Raw genomic sequence first — 18,568 nt, 5'->3', positions numbered from 1 at the left:
TCTGTATTGCAGGCGCGTTTGTGGAGAGCCAGCAGTGGCAGGCAGTTGGGTGATCCAGAAGGAGTATCAGAAGCCAGGCTGGGGTCATACACAGCAAGATCAGTCAATAGTCAAGGGTCAGTAATTGGTAAGACAGGCAGAGGCAGAGTCGGTGAGCCAAGCCAGGATCAAGTAGTATAGCAGGCAGAAGCCAGGGGTACAAGCCAGGGGTCAAACCAGGAAGACAGGATAAGTGGATAGCGGAAGCCTCGTCGGTAACGGGAAGTCCAAGATCAGAATACAGGAGCACAAGGAACACAGGGGAGCTGATGATAATCCAGCAACTCCAGCCAGCTCTTTGGCCATTTCCCTGACAGTGCCCCCCCCTCCCCCAAGGGGCAGCCTCCGGATGCCCAAACGAGCCCATCTTTCAGGATACCTATTGCAAAATAGCTGTAAATGCCTAGGAGCGTGTATATTGCTTGCAGGTTCCCATGAATTCTCTTCTGCTGAATACCCCTTCCAATTAAGGAATTGATTTTGCCTACCTCTCCTCCAGTAGTTCACAATGGCTTCAGCTTCAAATTCCGTTTCATTCCCGACCGACACTAGAGGTGGGGGTGATTCCTCTCTACTAGTCCAAGATCAGAATACAGGAGCACAAAGAACATGGGGGAGCTGACGATAATCCAGTAATTCAGGGATCTCAGGAGCAGGTTTATATAGGCCAGGAGGTGCCATCGCGCATCTGCGTATGCCCGTTAGTGTCATCGCTCATTTGCGTACACCTGTTTGGGCAGCCACGCATCTGCGCACGCCAATATGCATGCGCCTGATGCAGCCATGATGGGTGTTGGCAAGATTTCCAGTTCTTTGGCCATTTCCATGACACTAATAAAGTGATCAGTGGAAAAAATATGTATATAGGTTCTCTGACCACGCACCCTTGTGCACACAATGAGTTCCAGAAACCAGCTGTTGGAGGTATGACCTCTGGTAGATTCTTCTGCATTGATCCTTATCTCCATACATTGACCTAAATGCATATAACTAACCCATGTTATGCAAATGTATGGCATAAATACACAGTGACCGTGCAACAAAAATAAATCAAAATTAGCTGGCATTACATTGACGCTCCAGACATAGCTCATTTCTCAATACGTTGGTCGTGGTGAATTATCCGACCCCAGTGATTCACTGGCTGGGCATTGGTTTCTCACGCTCCCCTGTGACGGTTGAGAGGAAAATTTGCAGCCAATTTTTAACCCTGGTTATTTTTCTAAGATGTACGCATTGCTCCAAAAGAAAGCAATCTTGTTTCTTTAATGTTCACACACCCCTGAAGAATAAAAGCAATTTTGAAACGCATTGGATGTTGATCATCTTCATTTCCAGTTTTGGTGATCTTAATTTGAGTACAGTGTATCTACTAACTTCAGTTAACCAATTTGTATTGTATTGTAACAATTTTTATATATTTTGTATCTAAAAAAAGTTTGTTAACTTTTTAAATTATCCTTAAACACTTTCTATTCGCTTAAAAATTACTTATTGCCATTAAAGTCCCATCATGAGGGTTTTCCAATATGTCACTGTACTAATGACGCTGGCTGGGAAGGGTTTAACATCAGGTGTGATCAAAGGTTTAACTGTGTGCCTAGCTGGTGTTCTACTGTAGTGTGCTACTAGGGTGCATTTACTAGGGGAAGGCATAGATCAGTGTCCCTGCTTTGCAGGAACATAGGATCCATGCTTTCCTTACTAACAGAACGGCGATCTGCCTTGTTTACATAGGCAGTTCTGTTCTGCCCATGTACTGCAGGATCAGCGGGTGCCTGCGGACATCGGTTCTGCGGGACCCACTGAACAGCATCCTGCTGTGTAGAATCACAGAGGGTGCAAGTCGCCAGGGGCACGCACTTGCGCGCAATACCCAGAAGTGCAGGATCACGTATATATATATATATGTTATCCTGCGCAGCGTGGACACCCTGTAGCAGTGAAACTGCGATAGGGCGGTCGGCAAATGGCTAACAAAACAATCATAATTCTCTTCAAATGTTTTTTTGAACTGTTCAATTCAACATATGTTGCTGATCAGTACAACCCCAAAGCCTTCATCCATTTTCAAAAATGTCCCTTTCTATTCGCATTGACAAGTTAAGATTCTGAACATCTTTCTGCACTCCTAAATCTTCACACGACAGTTCCTTTAAAGTACATAGTGGATAATTTGAAGATAACTTTTTTATCAGTAAGCTAACATTCCAATTAACAGTTGATATGAACCAAAATTTCATTTCTACCCCTGGCAATATGTAAATTGCAACAATAAACAGAAGGAGTAGTACATGGAATGCTCTGCACTTATTTTAATACAACATTTAGGTAGCTCAAATTACAACTCTCAACTCATCCCTGGTTAACTAGGCAGAGTCTCACAGACTAAGGTAGTATTCAAAAGTTCTTTGAGCCTAGCAGTTACTCTCATTGGTCTGCTCTACTGATTTAAAAGCCTGGCACCACATTCAATGCCAATCTTAGGCTTAAACATCAATGCCATTAGTGAGTACTGGTCACCTCAGGGACAAACGTCTACACCTCAACTGTCTTGGATCTAAACTGTGGTCTAATCAGAAGGAATCTTGGAGGAATAATCTTACTAGCTATATGTTGCCCCCCCTTTTTTTTTTTTTACTTTCAAAATATTTTATTTTCAAAGTATATAGAATACAATTCGATACATTTAATTATTGTATAAAGTTTCATTAACACTAAATCCTAAATAATGACAAATTCATAAAAATAAGCTATTAACAACTAGAAAAATAATGAGAAGGCATAATCCATTCCTACTAGGCCAAATTAATAGACAAACCGGCCTGGGGAGAAATAAAGATATTCCCGACCCCCTGGCACTCCTAAAGGGATCATACTGTGCCCACCTCCCCAATGACCCCACCCCCCGGTCAAAAGGATATTGTGTCAGGAATATCCATCCCAATAGGTAAGAATATAAGATAAACTTATCTATAACTTTTATTATAATAAAATAAAATGGGAGATAAGTATCTTCCAATGTAATTTCCAGGTATCCCCAAAACAGGTAAATAAAAGGAGAGAAAAAGAGAAGGAAAGGAAAAGAGGGGTAAGAATGGGGATTCAGGTCTACCCTAATGCTGTGAAAGGGTGAGAGCCGGTGGGACACCTTGAGAAATAGAAATCCCTACATATTTAGCCCAGATTCTTTCGAACTGAAGGGTCTTGTATGGCCAGTTTTTCTTGGGTCATTATCCAAGATACTTTTCTTCTAACCTCTGATATGAAGGGCCTAGGTTTCTTCCAAGCTTTAGCTATTGTGAGCTTGACACCTGTGAGTATGAAGTGGATTAATTTTTGCGTGTACTTGGAAATGAGAGGTATATGAGCATTTAGAAGAGCTACAGGAATGGACCTAAAAATCTGAAAACCAGTCACCTTAAATATCATGGTAAAGACTTTGTTCCATAATGGACGGATCCTAGGACATCCCCACCAAATATGAACCATCGTCCCCAATAGTTGGCAACCTCTGAAACAAGTTGGATCCGCAGCTGGATATATGGTTGCAAGTTTAGTGGGGGTTAAATACCACCTGGTTAGCACCTTAATATTAGCTTTCATCAGGGAAACATTAAGAATTCCCCTGAAGGATTTTGAGCAGGCAGTTGGGGCCATTATGGAAGGTCTTTTTTTAGGTGGACACCACAATAGATAATTTGGTACTGCCTGATGTTCTATATTGATCCAGTTTGGTTTTTCAGGCTTTGAATAAATTATGGAGAGTTGTGCTAATCTAGCGGCTATATAATATTTGTGCAGATCAGGAAGGCCTAGTCCTCCCTTACTTTTATGGAGGAACAAGGTGTGTTGGGGTATTCGATAGCCAGAGGCACCCCATGTGAATTTGAGTACCTTGCTCTGGAGTTTTTTCAAATGGAGTTTATTAACTGGAATGGGAAGAGATCTGAAAAAATATAGAATTCTTGGAAGGTCATTTTGATCGAATTGATCCTACCTAACCAGAAGAGTTCATGTTTGGACCAGGTTTTAAGGTAATTTTCTAATTTCTTGTATAAAGGGGGATAGTTGTTTGTATAGAGATTTTCGATGCGGGCTGTAAGTGTTATACCCAAATATTTGATGGAGCTATCAGTCCAATCAAATTTGAATGACTGTTTTAACAGGGATACAGTTGGTAGGGGGAGAGAAACATTAAGGGCTTGTGATTTTGTGTAGTTGATCTTCAGGCCTGTTATTTTAGAGAAGTTATTTAGGCTCTGACAGATGTTAGGGAGGGAGGTCAGCGGTGAAGTCATGAATAGGAAGAGATCATCCGCAAAGAGTCCGCATTTGTGGGTTTGATCTCCACAGGATACCCCTTTAATGTTTGGATTGTGACAAATGGCTATTGCCAAAGTCTCTATAGCAATGGCAAATATTAGGGGGGAAAGCGTACATCCCTGCCTCATACCCCGGGCTATATTTATTGGTTTAGAATAATGTCCTTGTAGGCTAATTAGTGCCTTAGGATGCGAGTACAAGGATTGCAGAAGGCCTATGAAGCACCTTCGAAAGCCCCAACGCTCTATAAGGGAGAATATGTATGGCCAAAAAACTGTATCAAAGGCCTTTTGCAGGTCTAGTGATAAAAGAAGCCCCACCTGTCTCACTCCTCCCCCCCAACTGGATTGTAGAATGGAGACCAAATTAATTGCTCGTCTTATTTGGTCTGGGCCTGATACTTTCAGGCTCGGCTCTTTGAGCTGTCAGTGGCTCTTCCCAGTGTTAAAGAAATCCAGTAATTGGAGCTGTCAAAAAAAAATGTTTATTACTAACATTGCTCAGCCTTTGAAACAATAAAATAAAAAGAAAATGTTTCTTTTTTTATATTTTTGTTTCTTCATCTGCAGATCAAAAGGATAAACAAATGTCCCTCTGTTTAACTCCTTAATAACCTTTAATTTACTCTAATCAGCCTTAATTAACTCCCTTTAATTATTATTTTCCTGCTTTTCTTCTTTTGTTCACTTCTATTTTATAAACGATAAACAATTAAGAATTTTTTTTGTTTGCTTTGTTAGTAAATATTTTTACACATATATATTAACATAAATTAACACATGTCACATTGAAAAGGCGCTAAATTTAAAAAAAATCTATTTATTTCATTTGTAAATAACTTTTCAATGCTTTGTACCATTGCTGACAGCTGAAGTTAAAACAAAACAGTTGCAGTGGGTATCGGTAATTGGTATTGGCGAGTACTAAAAAAAAGTATCGGTACTTGTAAAAAAAAATGGTATCGGTGCATCCCTAGTTATTTACATATATTTGTTTAGTTAAATTTGTTTAATTTGTTAATTCATTTGTTTCATTTATTCAAATTTGAATTGATTCAAATTTTTCAAATTCCATTCAAATTGCATTTCAATTGCATTTGAATTTGAATTGAATTCCATTCTAATTGCATTCAAAATGAATTCCATTAGAAATCAAATTTATTCTATATGAAATTCGAATTTTGGAAGATGGTTATATTTTTTCTATTCCATTCTAGTTTTTTGTTTTTCTATTCTATTATTTTATTTTCTATTCTTTTATTTTCTATTATATTCTATTCTTTTCTATTTACATTTAAATGTATTATAATCAAAGTATGAATTTCATAAAACTGATATATTGTTATTATTATTATTATACAGGATTTATATAGCGCCAACAGTTTACATAGCACTTTACAACTTGAGGGTAGACAGTACAAATACAATACACTTTGATATAGTAGGAATCAGGGGGTCCTGCTCCTTAGAGCTTACAATCTAAGAGGGAAGGTCAAGAGATACAAGAGGTAATAACTGTGGGGGATGTGCTGACTGAGAAGATAAATGTACAGTTGTTAGGTGGGGGCCAGATAGGCTTCTCTGAAGAGATGAGTTTTCAGGGATCGTCTGAAAGTGGATAAAGTAGGAGAAAATCGGACGGATTGGGGTAGAGCATTCCAGAGGATGGGGGAGGCTCTGGAGAAGTCCTGAAGGCGAGCATGGGATGAGGTGACAAGGGAGTTTGAGAGCAGGAGGTCTTGGGAGGAGCGAAGAGAACTATTAGGTTGGTATTTTGTGACAAGGTTAGAGATGTAGCTGGGGGCCAGGTTGTGGATGACTTTGTAAGTTATAGTTAGTATCTTGAATTTAATTTGGGGACTGAGTGGCAGCCAATGGAGGGATTGGCAGAGGGGTGTAGCAGATGCTGAGCAGTTTGTGAAGTGGATGAGCCTGGCAGCAGCGTTCATGATGGACTGAAGTGGGGATAGCCTATTTAGAGGTAAACCAATGATGAGGGAGTTGCAGTAGTCGAGGCGGGAGATGACCAGGGAGTGGATTAGAAGCGTTGTGGTGACATTGGTTAGGAAGGGGCGTATCTTGGAGATGTTGCGGAGATTGAGGCGGCAAGTTTTGGATAGTGATAGAATGTGGGGTCGAAAGGTTAGTTCAGAGTCCAGGATTAAACCTAGGACCTTGGCATGGGGAGATGGGTTGATAGCTGAGCCGTTGATATTGACAGGGAAATCAGGGGAAGTGGCACCTGAGGGAGGAAATATCATGAGCTCGGTTTTGGATAGGTTGAGTTTGAGGAAGTGATGTGACATCCAGGCTGATATGTCTGCTAGTAAGTTGGTAATGCGTGAGGAGACAGATGGAGAGAGCTGGGGGGTGGAGAGATAGATTTGGGTGTCATCAGCGTAGAGATGATATTTAAAGCCTTGGGAGGCAATCAACTGACCCAAGGAGGTGATGTAGATTGAGAAAAGGAGAGGTCCAAGAACAGAACCTTGGGGGACCCCAATGGAAAAAGGAAGAAGAGAGGAGGAAGTAGAGTTGTAAGTGACACTGAAGGAGCGGTGGGATAGGTAGGATGAGAACCAGCGCAGAGTACAGTCACGGAGACCAAAGGAGTGGAGTTTTTTGAGGAGGAGGGGGTGGCCCACTGTGTCAAAGGCAGCAGAGAGATCCAGGAGAAGTAGTACAGAATAGTGTCCATTGGCTTTAGCCATTAGTAGGTCATTTGAGAGTTTAAGGAGAGCAGTTTCAGTGGAGTGTTGAGGGCGAAAACCGGAATGAAGGGGATCAAGAAGTTTATTCATGGTCAGATGGTTGCTTAGTCGGTTGTAGACCAGTCTTTCGAGAAGTTTGGAGGAGAAAGAGAGTAAGGAGATGGGACGTAAGTTGTTGAGATTGGTGGGGTCCAGTGAGGGCTTTTTAAGTATGGGGGTGACTAGCGCATGTTTTAGAGAGTTTGGGAAGATGCCACAAGAGAGGGAGAGGTTGAAAATGTGAGTTAGAGAGTGTAGAATTGAGTCAGAGGGTGAGCTTAGCATTTGCGAGGGAACAGGATCCAGGGGGCAGGTGGTTAGATGAGCGCTAGATAAAAGTTTAGCAACCTCAGTAATAGTAGCAGGGTTGAATGAGGGAAGTAATGATTGTATCTGTGGACATGGGGTGTTGCATGGGGGAGGTTTTTGCGCATTGGTGATCTCCTCATGAATTGTATGAATCTTAGTTTTGAAGTGATTGGCAATCTCCTGGGCAGTGAGTGAGTTGGTGGGTGGAGGCAGTGGAGGACAGAGTAGAGCGTTGAAGGTAGAGAAGAGTTGACGTGGACTGGATGAGAAGGTGTTAATGAGTGTGATAAAGTAGGTCTGTTTGGCAGTGTGAAGGCATGAGTAGTATTTTAGGAGGGCAGATTTATATTGTGTGAAGTCTTCCTGGGTCTTAGTCTTATGCCACAGGCGCTCAAGAGCACGGCTACGTTTTCTGAGACTTCTGGTGTCATCTGTTTGCCAGGGTTGTAGCAGTCAGGGCCTAATTCTGCGTGTAGTGAGGGGGCAAACTTGTCTAGGGAGGAAGACAGTGAGCTGTTGTAGATGAAAGTAGCTAGGTTGGGGCAGGACAGAGGTGAGATTTTGTCATAGAGGTGATCAGTAGCAGAGTAGAGAAGAGAAGGGTTGAGGTGGCGAAGGTTTCTACGTGTAACTGTTAGGCGGTTGTAGGGAGAAGAGGTGGAAGACAGGGAGAGAGCAAAACTAACAAGGTGGTGATCAGAGAGTGGGAGTGGATTGTTGGAAAGGTTGCACGGAGTGCACAGATAGGAGAAGACAAGGTCAAGGGTGTTGCCGTTGGAGTGGGTAGGAGCCTGTATCCATTGCTTCAGGTCAAGCGATGAGGTTAGACTGAGAAGTTTAGAAGTAATAGTAGTGTTAGTGTTAACAGGGATGTTGAAGTCCCCAAGAATAATTGTGGGGGTTTCAGAAAAGAGAAAGTAGGGTAGCCAGGCAGAGAAGTCAATATTCTCTGTTATATTCTTTCTATTCTTTTCTTTTCTATTGTTTTTTTCTGTTCTATTCTTTTCTATTCTATTTTTTTATTTTCTATTCTTTTCTATTCCATTCTATTTGAATTCAAATTTATTCTATTCAAAATTAGATTTTTGGAAGATGTTTATATTTTTTCTATTCTATTTTATTCTATTTTTATTTTCTATTCTACTCTATTCTTTTCTATTCTATTCAAATTCAAATTTATTTTATTCAAATGTTGGGAAATGGTTATATTATTTTATTTTCTATTCTATTATTTTCTATTCTATTTTTTATTCTATTCTATTCCTTTATTTTCTATTCTATTCTGTTCTATTTTCTTTTCTATTTTGTTCTGTTTTACTATATCTTTTTATTTTCTATTACTTTTTTTTTTTCTATGTTATTATTTTCTATTCTATTAAGTTCTATTCTTTTCTTCTCTATTCTATTCTTTTTGATTCTATTCCTTTATTTTTTATTCTATTTTTTTCTCTTTGGAAATTTGAATTTGATTTGAAAACTATTCCAATTCAATTTGAAAACTATTTGAATTTGCTTAAATTCATTACTATTGAAATTTGGAAATTCAGATATATCCGAATTACCGAATAACGAAAAATTAATCCGAATTTCAATTTGGAACTAAACGAACCACACATGTCTACACCTGAGCTTGCGCCACTGTGAAATCTTATATACCTGTTAGTATCCTGACCTTTAGGTACAGGGAAAATTGCAAGTTATGCCTGCAAACAAATAGCACAATATTTCTATTGGTTTAATGTGAATGCCAGCACTAACAAGACTTTCTATGTACAGTTACTGTGCTGGCATAGTCTGTGCACATTAGTGTTTGACATGCAATTGCTTAAATGATAGAACAAGAATGAGTTTTTTTTTATCATTATTTATGTTATTTACTTTTATATGTATATATTTGCACATTAATTCCTTTTACACTGCAAACTCCGTTATACATTTGACATTATCTATATATCAACTGCATAAATAATATAGAAATGTTACCCATTAATATACGGAGTTAAATGCCACCTTGCTACATTGCTGCAGCACCTCTTTGTGCCGAAAACTGAATTCTATAGCTCATTATGTTTATCTTGCTGATACGAATGTACATATGTTTGAATTACTAACATCTTCTACCTGTTTTTGTAAGAAAACTGAAAAACTTAAATTAAAAAGTCTTAAAAAAAGAAAGTACAAAATGTATGTTGACAATATGAACTGTGTATACAATGCAAGGGATATGTGGGTACCTGAGAAAAGATCAAATAGACCTTAACATTAAATATGGGATCTACAATTGCTGTCTTGGTTTTAAATCCACCATATTAATCCTTGTTTTCATTCAAGGATCAAGATGCTTGTGATTCAAATAACAAGTCATCAATGGCAGTTTCCATATTTCTATACTAAAAGCTTTTTGTTGGGTACCAGGTACCCTAACTATTGTACCCAAGGCCAGACATAAGTTGCTTAGGTCATAAATTGTCAAAAGCAAAATTCAGTACAGATGGGCTGTAGACATACAAATACAATTATTGTTCTCAATAAGCAATGAGACACATATGGTGTTTAATGTAGGAAATCCCATCATCTGCAGTGAAGCCCTATGCTTGTCACCTGACCCAGTCATGTGTTACTAATGATTACTTATAAGGGCCCTCTTTGGGGTGGCTGGGAAATCTTTCAAGTCTGAACTCTGAGAGCCCTATGTAAAGTAACAGGAAGTCACAAATACATCTGCTTTAGCATAATCAAAAGCCACATTACTGATTTTTTGTTGTTCTTTAAGATTCTCTCTCAATATCCCAATGCATTGACGTATCCTGTACATTGAAGTACACCATCTTCAACCCATGTTTCCTTTCCAGGACAGGAGAAATACATCAAGCAATCGCAAAGGGCATAGTTGGTTCTTCCACATCATCAGAAAAGCATTACTTCTATCACAGCCTCATCAGATTTGTCCCCACACCCAGCACCCCTTGCATACTGCCAAGGATTTGTTTAGACATCATGCTGCTCTAGGTTCACCATAAAGATAACCCTTTTGTACAAGTTTTACCCTTAGGCCAGCCATACATGGTGCAAATGTCTTTCCTGCAACCATGGGTTGCAGGAAAGAAATTTGCACAATTTCCCTATCAACACAGACAGTGCTGACAGGGGAGTCAGCAATTGTCTTCTCCTAAAGGAGGAGCAGGGGCGGGTGGGGGAAGCCATCCCCTCTGGGATAAGACAATGATAATGGAAGGTAAAACCCAGCATGCTGCTTGTACCCAAGTTGATTGATTGACCTACTTGGTAACGAAGGGAGGACGCTACAAATATGCAGTGTGGGACTTTACATATGCCTCTAAGAACATAGAATGGCAAAAGTATAATAAAAAAGATATATGTTCTTAGAGGCATATGTAAAGTCCTGCACTATATATTTGTAGTGTCCTCCCCCTTTTTTGAAAAATTGTTTATGGGATGATGCTAATGAGAACATTTTCTGCATTAATGGATTCATCCTCAGCCCACACCACATTACATACTAATCTACTTGGTACATTCAGCCTGCCCATTAACAGTTTGAATCTTGGCCAGTTCCTGCTGAACCGGCTGAGATTTGAACCATGTATGGCCTTAGTGTTATCTTGTCTCATATAGTTAGTTTAGTAACATGCTGTCTGCAGTTAACGCAAACATTTTTTGTACCTGCACAGACCATCAAACAACGGAAAGGAAAGATGTTTTTCTATTTCCTGAACAACAAAGAGCTTTGTCTCCTCCACCCCCATTTCTATACAGTTATCTTTGTTAATGCTGCAGCAGATATGCAAAAGTGAACAGAAGTTGGAGACAGAATAAAGAAAATGCTATCATACTATTTAAATTATGAGGTTTAAGCTGGCTACACACTATACCATTTTGTACAACTTTCCTTTAGATTTACCAAAAACCATATAATATGAGGTCAAAGCTAAACACTTTCAAATCCTATGCAATTAGGCAGGCCCTTGCACTACATAGATGAAGGCAAAGATAAAGGAAATTAAACAACATGAATTAATTATTGTGTATTCAGCTTTAGTGCTGCTCCTTCTATCCCTACTACTCTAGGCACTGGACCACAAGTAGCATTATGGTAAATATAGCTCAGTTTACTGCCTAATTACGATTTTGGGGGTTATTTACTAAAGGAAAATCCACCTTGCACTACAAGTGCACTGCAAGTGCACTTGGAAACGCAGTCGCTGTAGATCCGAAGGGGACACGAAAGGAAAATAAAAAACAGCATTTTTGCTTGTACATAATTGGATTATAAAATCAGCAGAGCTTCCCCTCATTTCAGATCTATGCCTCAGATTTACAGCGAAAGTGGATTTGCCTTTCGTAAATAACCCCCTTTGTCTCTAGGTCAACATTCCCAGAGCATGCAATAAGGTATAAAACCTGGTGCACATTTTTTAAAGTCTTGTTAGTGTAATCTTGACTTTCAGGTACATCTATGCCACCTAGATCATTTCAAAAGCACTCCTCTAAAATTGTACATTTTATCCCAGAACTCCATGTGGAAATATGAAAAACATGTAACTGTTAACAAACAATTGTATGTGTTTTATTAAATAAAGTCAGATTGGCTTTCTGTTTAGAAAAGGTAACTTACACTGATGCTACAGAAATGCTTCTAAAAAAAAAAAATCTTTCAAGCCAGTAAGAGTATTTATCCTAGAATACCAATTATGAAATGACCGTATCAGTGTCTCCTACTGAGTGACTTAGTGGAAATTTCAGAGATGTTAGAGGAGGCACAGGGTGTGCTACTAAGCTACAATCAGATTTATTTGACTTAAATGTCTCTATCCAAGTCAATTTGACAAATAAGAATGCCCTTCATAGGATCACTTCCTTCCAATAATATAAATATATTCCTTCAGGGTGAAAGAAATGTGCTATATTTGTAGGTTACAAATCCATAAAACTCTTGTCTTCACATTCATTTTCGATCATCTAATTTCTCGGCTTAGAGTATTTGATGAAACTGAAATTTTATTATTCCGACCAAGAAGAACCAGCCATAGTTATACAGATAAAATGCATATGAATCACTGCAAAATTATGTTCAAACACTGGTGTCATTTTTTATTAGTATAAATGATGACTTTATTCCTCTGTGTAAATCTTTTTCTATTAGTTTATGACAGGCCATAGAGTACATTTAGATGTGACTTATCAAACCTCTCATGTTTCTGCAAAATGTGTACGGATCTCTGCTTTTATCATTTAAGTATTGATTTATCAGAACATTTAATGAATTAATGACAAATTCTATGGGGATAAAATAACAACACTTTTTGCTGGCAATCTATTTTCTTTGTAAAGCAGCCAATTTATCAAGATAACAAAGTGAAGCACAGTGGCTAAATTGTAAGTACTTACGCGTTTTCATAATGAGAATGCTGTTCAAACATCTCAAGGTGTCCATGTTATTATAACTTAGCTATTTTGTCTTTACTTTTATTAAAGGAAAACTACACCAAACACATCAGGGTGGATGGAAACTCAATTTGAAAAATTATGAGAATGGTGGCAACTTCAGATCTCCTATTGAAAAGGCTATCTTTAAGAAGGTTGAGCACTTCTGATCCCAACTGTCAGCATGAGGACAGTCTTTATTTTAGAGCCCGTTCATATGCGTGGTAACAGTGGCAAAGCTAGACATTGTTTCACCCAGGGCAAATAATCAGTTTGGCTCCCCCCATAACGGGACAATATTAGGCAGGAAAGTGAGAAACTCCCAGGCCATAGCTGTTCATTCAGCTGTCTGTCCCCTCCCCACATTCTCCTTTGGTCCCCCTGTGCTCCTCTGGTCCCCCCTTCACCTCTGTTCCCCTCTGCTCCTCTAGTACCCTCCTGCTCCTCTGGTCCCACACATGCTCCTCTGGTGCCCCATGCTCCCCTGGTCACCCACATGCTCCTCTGTTCCCCCCTGCTCCTCTATTCCCCCCATGCTCCTCTGTACCCCCCTGCTCCTCAGTACCCCTGTGCTTCTCTGGTCCCCCCCATGCTTCTCTGGTCCCCCGTGCTCCTCCACATGCTCCTCTGGTCCCCCGTGCCTCTCTGGTCCCTGCTGGGCTCCTCTGGTCCCCCACATGATCATCTGGTCCCCTGTGCTCCTCTGGTCCCCATATGCTCCTTTGGTCCCCCCTGTGCTCCTCTGGTCCATCACATGCTCCTCTGGTCCCCCACATGCTCCTCTGGTCCCCTGTGTTCCTCTTGTCCCCCACATGCTCCTCTGTTCCCTCCCTGCTCCTCTGGTCCCCCTGCTCCTCTGGTCCCCCACATGCTCCTCTGGTCCCCCATGCTCCTCTGTTACCCCAAGTGCTTCTCTGGTCCTCCATGCTCCTCTGGTTGCCCCATGCTCCTGCTCCTCTGGTCCCCAACATGCTCCTCTGGTCCCCGTGCTCCTCTTGTCCCCCACATGCTCCTCTGGTCCCCCTGTGCTCCCCTGGTCCCCCTCTTGCTCTTCTGGTCCTCAACATGCTCCTCTGGTCCCCCACATGCTCCTCTGTCCCCCCTGCTCCTCTGCCCCCCCATCTCCTCTAGTTCACATGCTACTCTGTCCTCCCCTGCTCCTTTGCCCCCCATTCTCCTCTGGTCACCCCTGCTCCTCTGTTCCCCCATGCTCCTCTGGTCCCCCACATGCTCCTCTGGTGTGCTCCTCTGGTCCCCTACATGCTCCTCTAGTCCCCTGTGCTCCTCTGGTCCCCCACTTGCTTCTCTGCCTCCCCATGCTCCTCTGGTACCCCCCCATGCTCCTCTGGTCCTCTGTGCTCCTCTGATCCCCCACATGCTCCTCTGGTCCTCCACATGCTTTTCTGGTCCCCACATGTTCCTCTGGTTCCCCCTGCTCCTCTGGTTCCCATGCTTCTCTGGTTCCCATACTCCTCTGGTCCCCCATGTGCTCCTCTGTCCCCCCTGCTTCTCTGCCCCCCCATGCTCCTCTGGTCCCATGCTCCCCTGGTTCCCATCATGCTCCTCTGGTCCCCTCCCTGCTTCTCTGGTCCCCCCGCAGTGCTCACCTCCTCTCCCTGGCTAGCTGAGGATCATGTCTTTATTCAGCCCATCCTACTGCACAGCTAGCCAGGGAGAGGAGGTGAGCTTCTCTGTTCCCCCCTGCTCCTTTATTCCCCCCATGCTCCTCTGGTCACCCCTGCTCCTCTCTTCCCCCATACTCCTCTGGTCCCCAACATACTCCTCTGGTCCCCTGTGCTCCTCTGGTCCCCCGTGCTCCTCTGGTCCCCCACATGCTTCTCTGTTCCAAATGCTCCTCTGGTACCCCCCATGCTCCTCTGGTCCCCTGTGCTCCTCTGATCCCCCACATGCTCCTCTGGTCCTCTACATGCTTCTCTGCTCCCACACATGCTCCTCTGGTCCCCCCTGCTCCTCTGGTTCCCATGCTCCTCTGGTCCCCCATGTGCTCCTCTGTCCCCCCTGCTTCTCTGTTTCCCCCCATGCTCCTCTGGTCCCATGCTCCCCTGGTCCCCCCATGCTCCTCTGGTCCCCTACCTGCTTCTCTGGCCCCCCCGCAGTGCTCACCTTCTCTCCCTGGCTAGCTGTGGATCATGTTTCTATTCAGCCCATCCTACTGCACAGCTAGCCAGGGAGAGGAGGTGAGCGCTGCAGGGGGGCCAGAGAAGAGGGGGTGGGGGGTGGCGGTCCACTAGCAGGTGGTAGAGTTGGAGAAGCAGATGCAAGAGGATTGGTACCAGCTGTTGAAGCCTAATTCTTTTAAAATGGTAGTAAAGTCAAAAAGTTTACTACGCTTTAATCATTTTTTAATTTCCAAAGACGAAGTACAACCATAAAATTTTTTATTGCTGTCTGTGCCCCCATGTTGAAGATTTCCCCTCACCTTCTCTTCTGGTAATAGGGTGTAACAGGGACATGAAGTACTGAGAAATAAGAAATTCCCCTAATGGGGATACATACTACAGTAAAACTCGACACATTTAAATATTAGCCATCACTAGTAAGAAGACTGTAAGAAAATGACAGAAATGTGCTGCCATCCCAACATTAGGAATATAATAAACTTTTTCTGCAAATAATTAAGTTCCCTTTTTGCCCATGATGATTTCCATGTTTAAAGGGTATCTATGGTCAAAATGTAAAATCATATATTCATTTCCCATTGTATTTTGATTATTTCTATCCTACTTCCATTACTCTGAAAGGTCTTGAAGTTTGTTAATTTACTTTGTGAAGAACACTACATAGTGAAGAACCACACATATTTAATTATTTGAATTCTGTGTCACTATTTACTATGCCCTATGAGTAGGCACTGCTGTGTCACAAATTTCACTGAGAGGTGCTAAGAGGAGGAGTTTAGGAGGCAGAGTCAGTACAGGAATCATTGCTTGAAGGCAGCAAGGTACCATGGGATCTATAGTTCTTACAAAGTAAAAGTAATCAGCAGAGGAGAAGCTGCAAAGCATGCAAGGAATCCAGGAAATAATGGAAAGAGATGGTTAGCAGACAGGTAACATGAAAAAGAGATTTTTCAGGCAATCTTTTATAGGTTTGTCAAAAATAACTATTGTTTGTATTGGCATTACAGTGCGGATGTCACAAAATGAAATATAGTAAAAAGTGTACTAAAGCGCTGATATGAAATAGTAAATAAATAAATAAGTGACAAATACTAGAAGATGACCAAATAATATAGCTGCAATTATTGTGTATGTGAATTGATATCACACAAAAAGTGTTGTATATATTCAAAATGTATAATGCGCTAATATGAAATTTGAAAAAGTCACGTGTCTAGTGATGAAACCGGTCGGGAGGAGCCAGTGACGAGCAGTGCTCTATGTACACTGTTGGCGTGTGAGGAGATCCCAGCTGTTAGCTGAATGCAACTGACCTTACCATATGCGATTTATTCTGCTGAAAAGTGTGAATGAAATTTTTTACCCTTATTATATAGGGATTACATATCACACTGCCTGCACAGTGGTCTTTCTTTCTTTGTTGTTTCATACTGCGGAAGTTCTTTGAAAGCCAGAAGCCAGCCCATGATAATGAGCAGCTGAATATATGAGCAAGCCAGCTATCACTGGGGATTACTCATTGAAACCTGTCTATTAGGGATGAGCCGAACACCCCCCGGTTCGGTTCGCACCAGAACCTGCGAACGGACCGAAAGTTCGCACGAACGTTAGAACCCCATTGACGTCTATGGGACTCGAACGTTCAAAATCAAAAGTGCTCATTTTAAAGGCTAATTTGCATGGTATTGTCCTAAAAAGGGTTTGGGGACCCGGGTCCTACCCCAGGGGACATGTATCAATGCAAAAAAAACTTTTAAAAACGGCCGTTTTTTCGGGAGCAGTGATTTTAATGATGCTTAAAGTAAAAAAAAAAAAAAAGTGAAATATTCCTTTAAATATCGTACCTGAGGGGTGTCTATAGTATGCCTGTAAAGTGACGCGTGTTTCCCGTGTTTAGAACAGTCCCTGCACCAAATGTCATTTTTAAAGGAAAAAATCTCATTTAAAACTGCTTGCGGGTTTAATGTAATGTCGGGTCCTGGCAATATGGATGAAAATCAGTGAGACAAACGGCATGGGTACCCCCCAGTCCATTACCAGGCCCTTTGGGTCTTGTATGGATATTAAGGGGAACCCCGCACCCAAATTAAAATAAGGAAAGGTGCTCTATGTACACTGTTGGCGTGTGAGGAGATCCCAGCTGTTAGCTGAATGCAACTGACCTTACCATATGCGATTTATTCTGCTGAAAAGTGTGAATGAAATTTTTTACCCTTATTATATAGGGATTACATATCACACTGCCTGCGCAGTGGTCTTTCTTTCTTTGTTGTTTCATACTGCGGAAGTTCTTTGAAAGCCAGAAGCCAGCCCATGATAATGAGCAGCTGAATATATGAGCAAGCCAGCTATCACTGGGGATTACTCATTGAAACCTGTCTATTAGGGATGAGCCGAACACCCCCCGGTTCGGTTCGCACCAGAACCTGCGAACGGACCGAAAGTTCGCACGAACGTTAGAACCCCATTGACGTCTATGGGACTCGAACGTTCGAAATCAAAAGTGCTCATTTTAAAGGCTAATTTGCATGGTATTGTCCTAAAAAGGGTTTGGGGACCCGGGTCCTACCCCAGGGGACATGTATCAATGCAAAAAAAACTTTTAAAAACGGCCGTTTTTTCGGGAGCAGTGATTTTAATGATGCTTAAAGTAAAAAAAAAAAAAAGTGAAATATTCCTTTAAATATCGTACCTGAGGGGTGTCTATAGTATGCCTGTAAAGTGACGCGTGTTTCCCGTGTTTAGAACAGTCCCTGCACCAAATGTCATTTTTAAAGGAAAAAATCTCATTTAAAACTGCTTGCGGGTTTAATGTAATGTCGGGTCCTGGCAATATGGATGAAAATCAGTGAGACAAACGGCATGGGTACCCCCCAGTCCATTACCAGGCCCTTTGGGTCTTGTATGGATATTAAGGGGAACCCCGCACCCAAATTAAAATAAGGAAAGGTGTGGGGCCACCAGGCCCTATATACTCTGAACAGCAGTATACAGGCTGTAGGTTTGTTGTTAAGTAGAATCTCTTTGTAATTTTGAACGGGTACATTTTTAACGTGTTTAGCTCCAGCCAAAAAATCTTTTTTAAGCTTTTTGGAAAACATAGGGAAGGGTTATCACCCCTGTGACATTTGTTTTGCTGTCTTTCCTCCTCTTCAGAAGATTTCACCTCACTTTTTGTCCCAATGGATTGGAAAGCATCAGTGGAAAGGAGAAATGTTTTTCCCATATTAACTCTTACAGGAGAGAATTTCCCTTCCTAGGGGTAGATTTATTCTCACTTCCTGTTGTCTCCTTCCGTTTGCAAGTAGGAGTCGTTTGTAAGTTAGTTGTTTGAAAGTAGGGTCCTGCCCTATATACTCAGCAGAAATTTGGGCCTTAGGTGTTGCTGTGGCCACAACACTGTAAGCCCTCACAGGGCTCTGCTGTGAAATATTAGATCAAGAATTGTAATTACATGCCCCTGTTGAACAGGAGCTGAAAAATTAGGCCTTAGGCACTGGTGCTGGTGCCACAACACTGCAACCCCTCACAGACACTCTAGTTGGAATGCAGGAACGAG

The sequence above is a fragment of the Aquarana catesbeiana genome, linkage group LG01 (genome assembly GCF_042186555.1).
Source record: "Aquarana catesbeiana isolate 2022-GZ linkage group LG01, ASM4218655v1, whole genome shotgun sequence".
NCBI classification, from domain to species: Eukaryota; Metazoa; Chordata; class Amphibia; order Anura; family Ranidae; genus Aquarana; species Aquarana catesbeiana.
The sequence above is the reverse complement of the archived record's forward strand: the minus strand, read 5'-3'. Positions refer to the sequence as shown.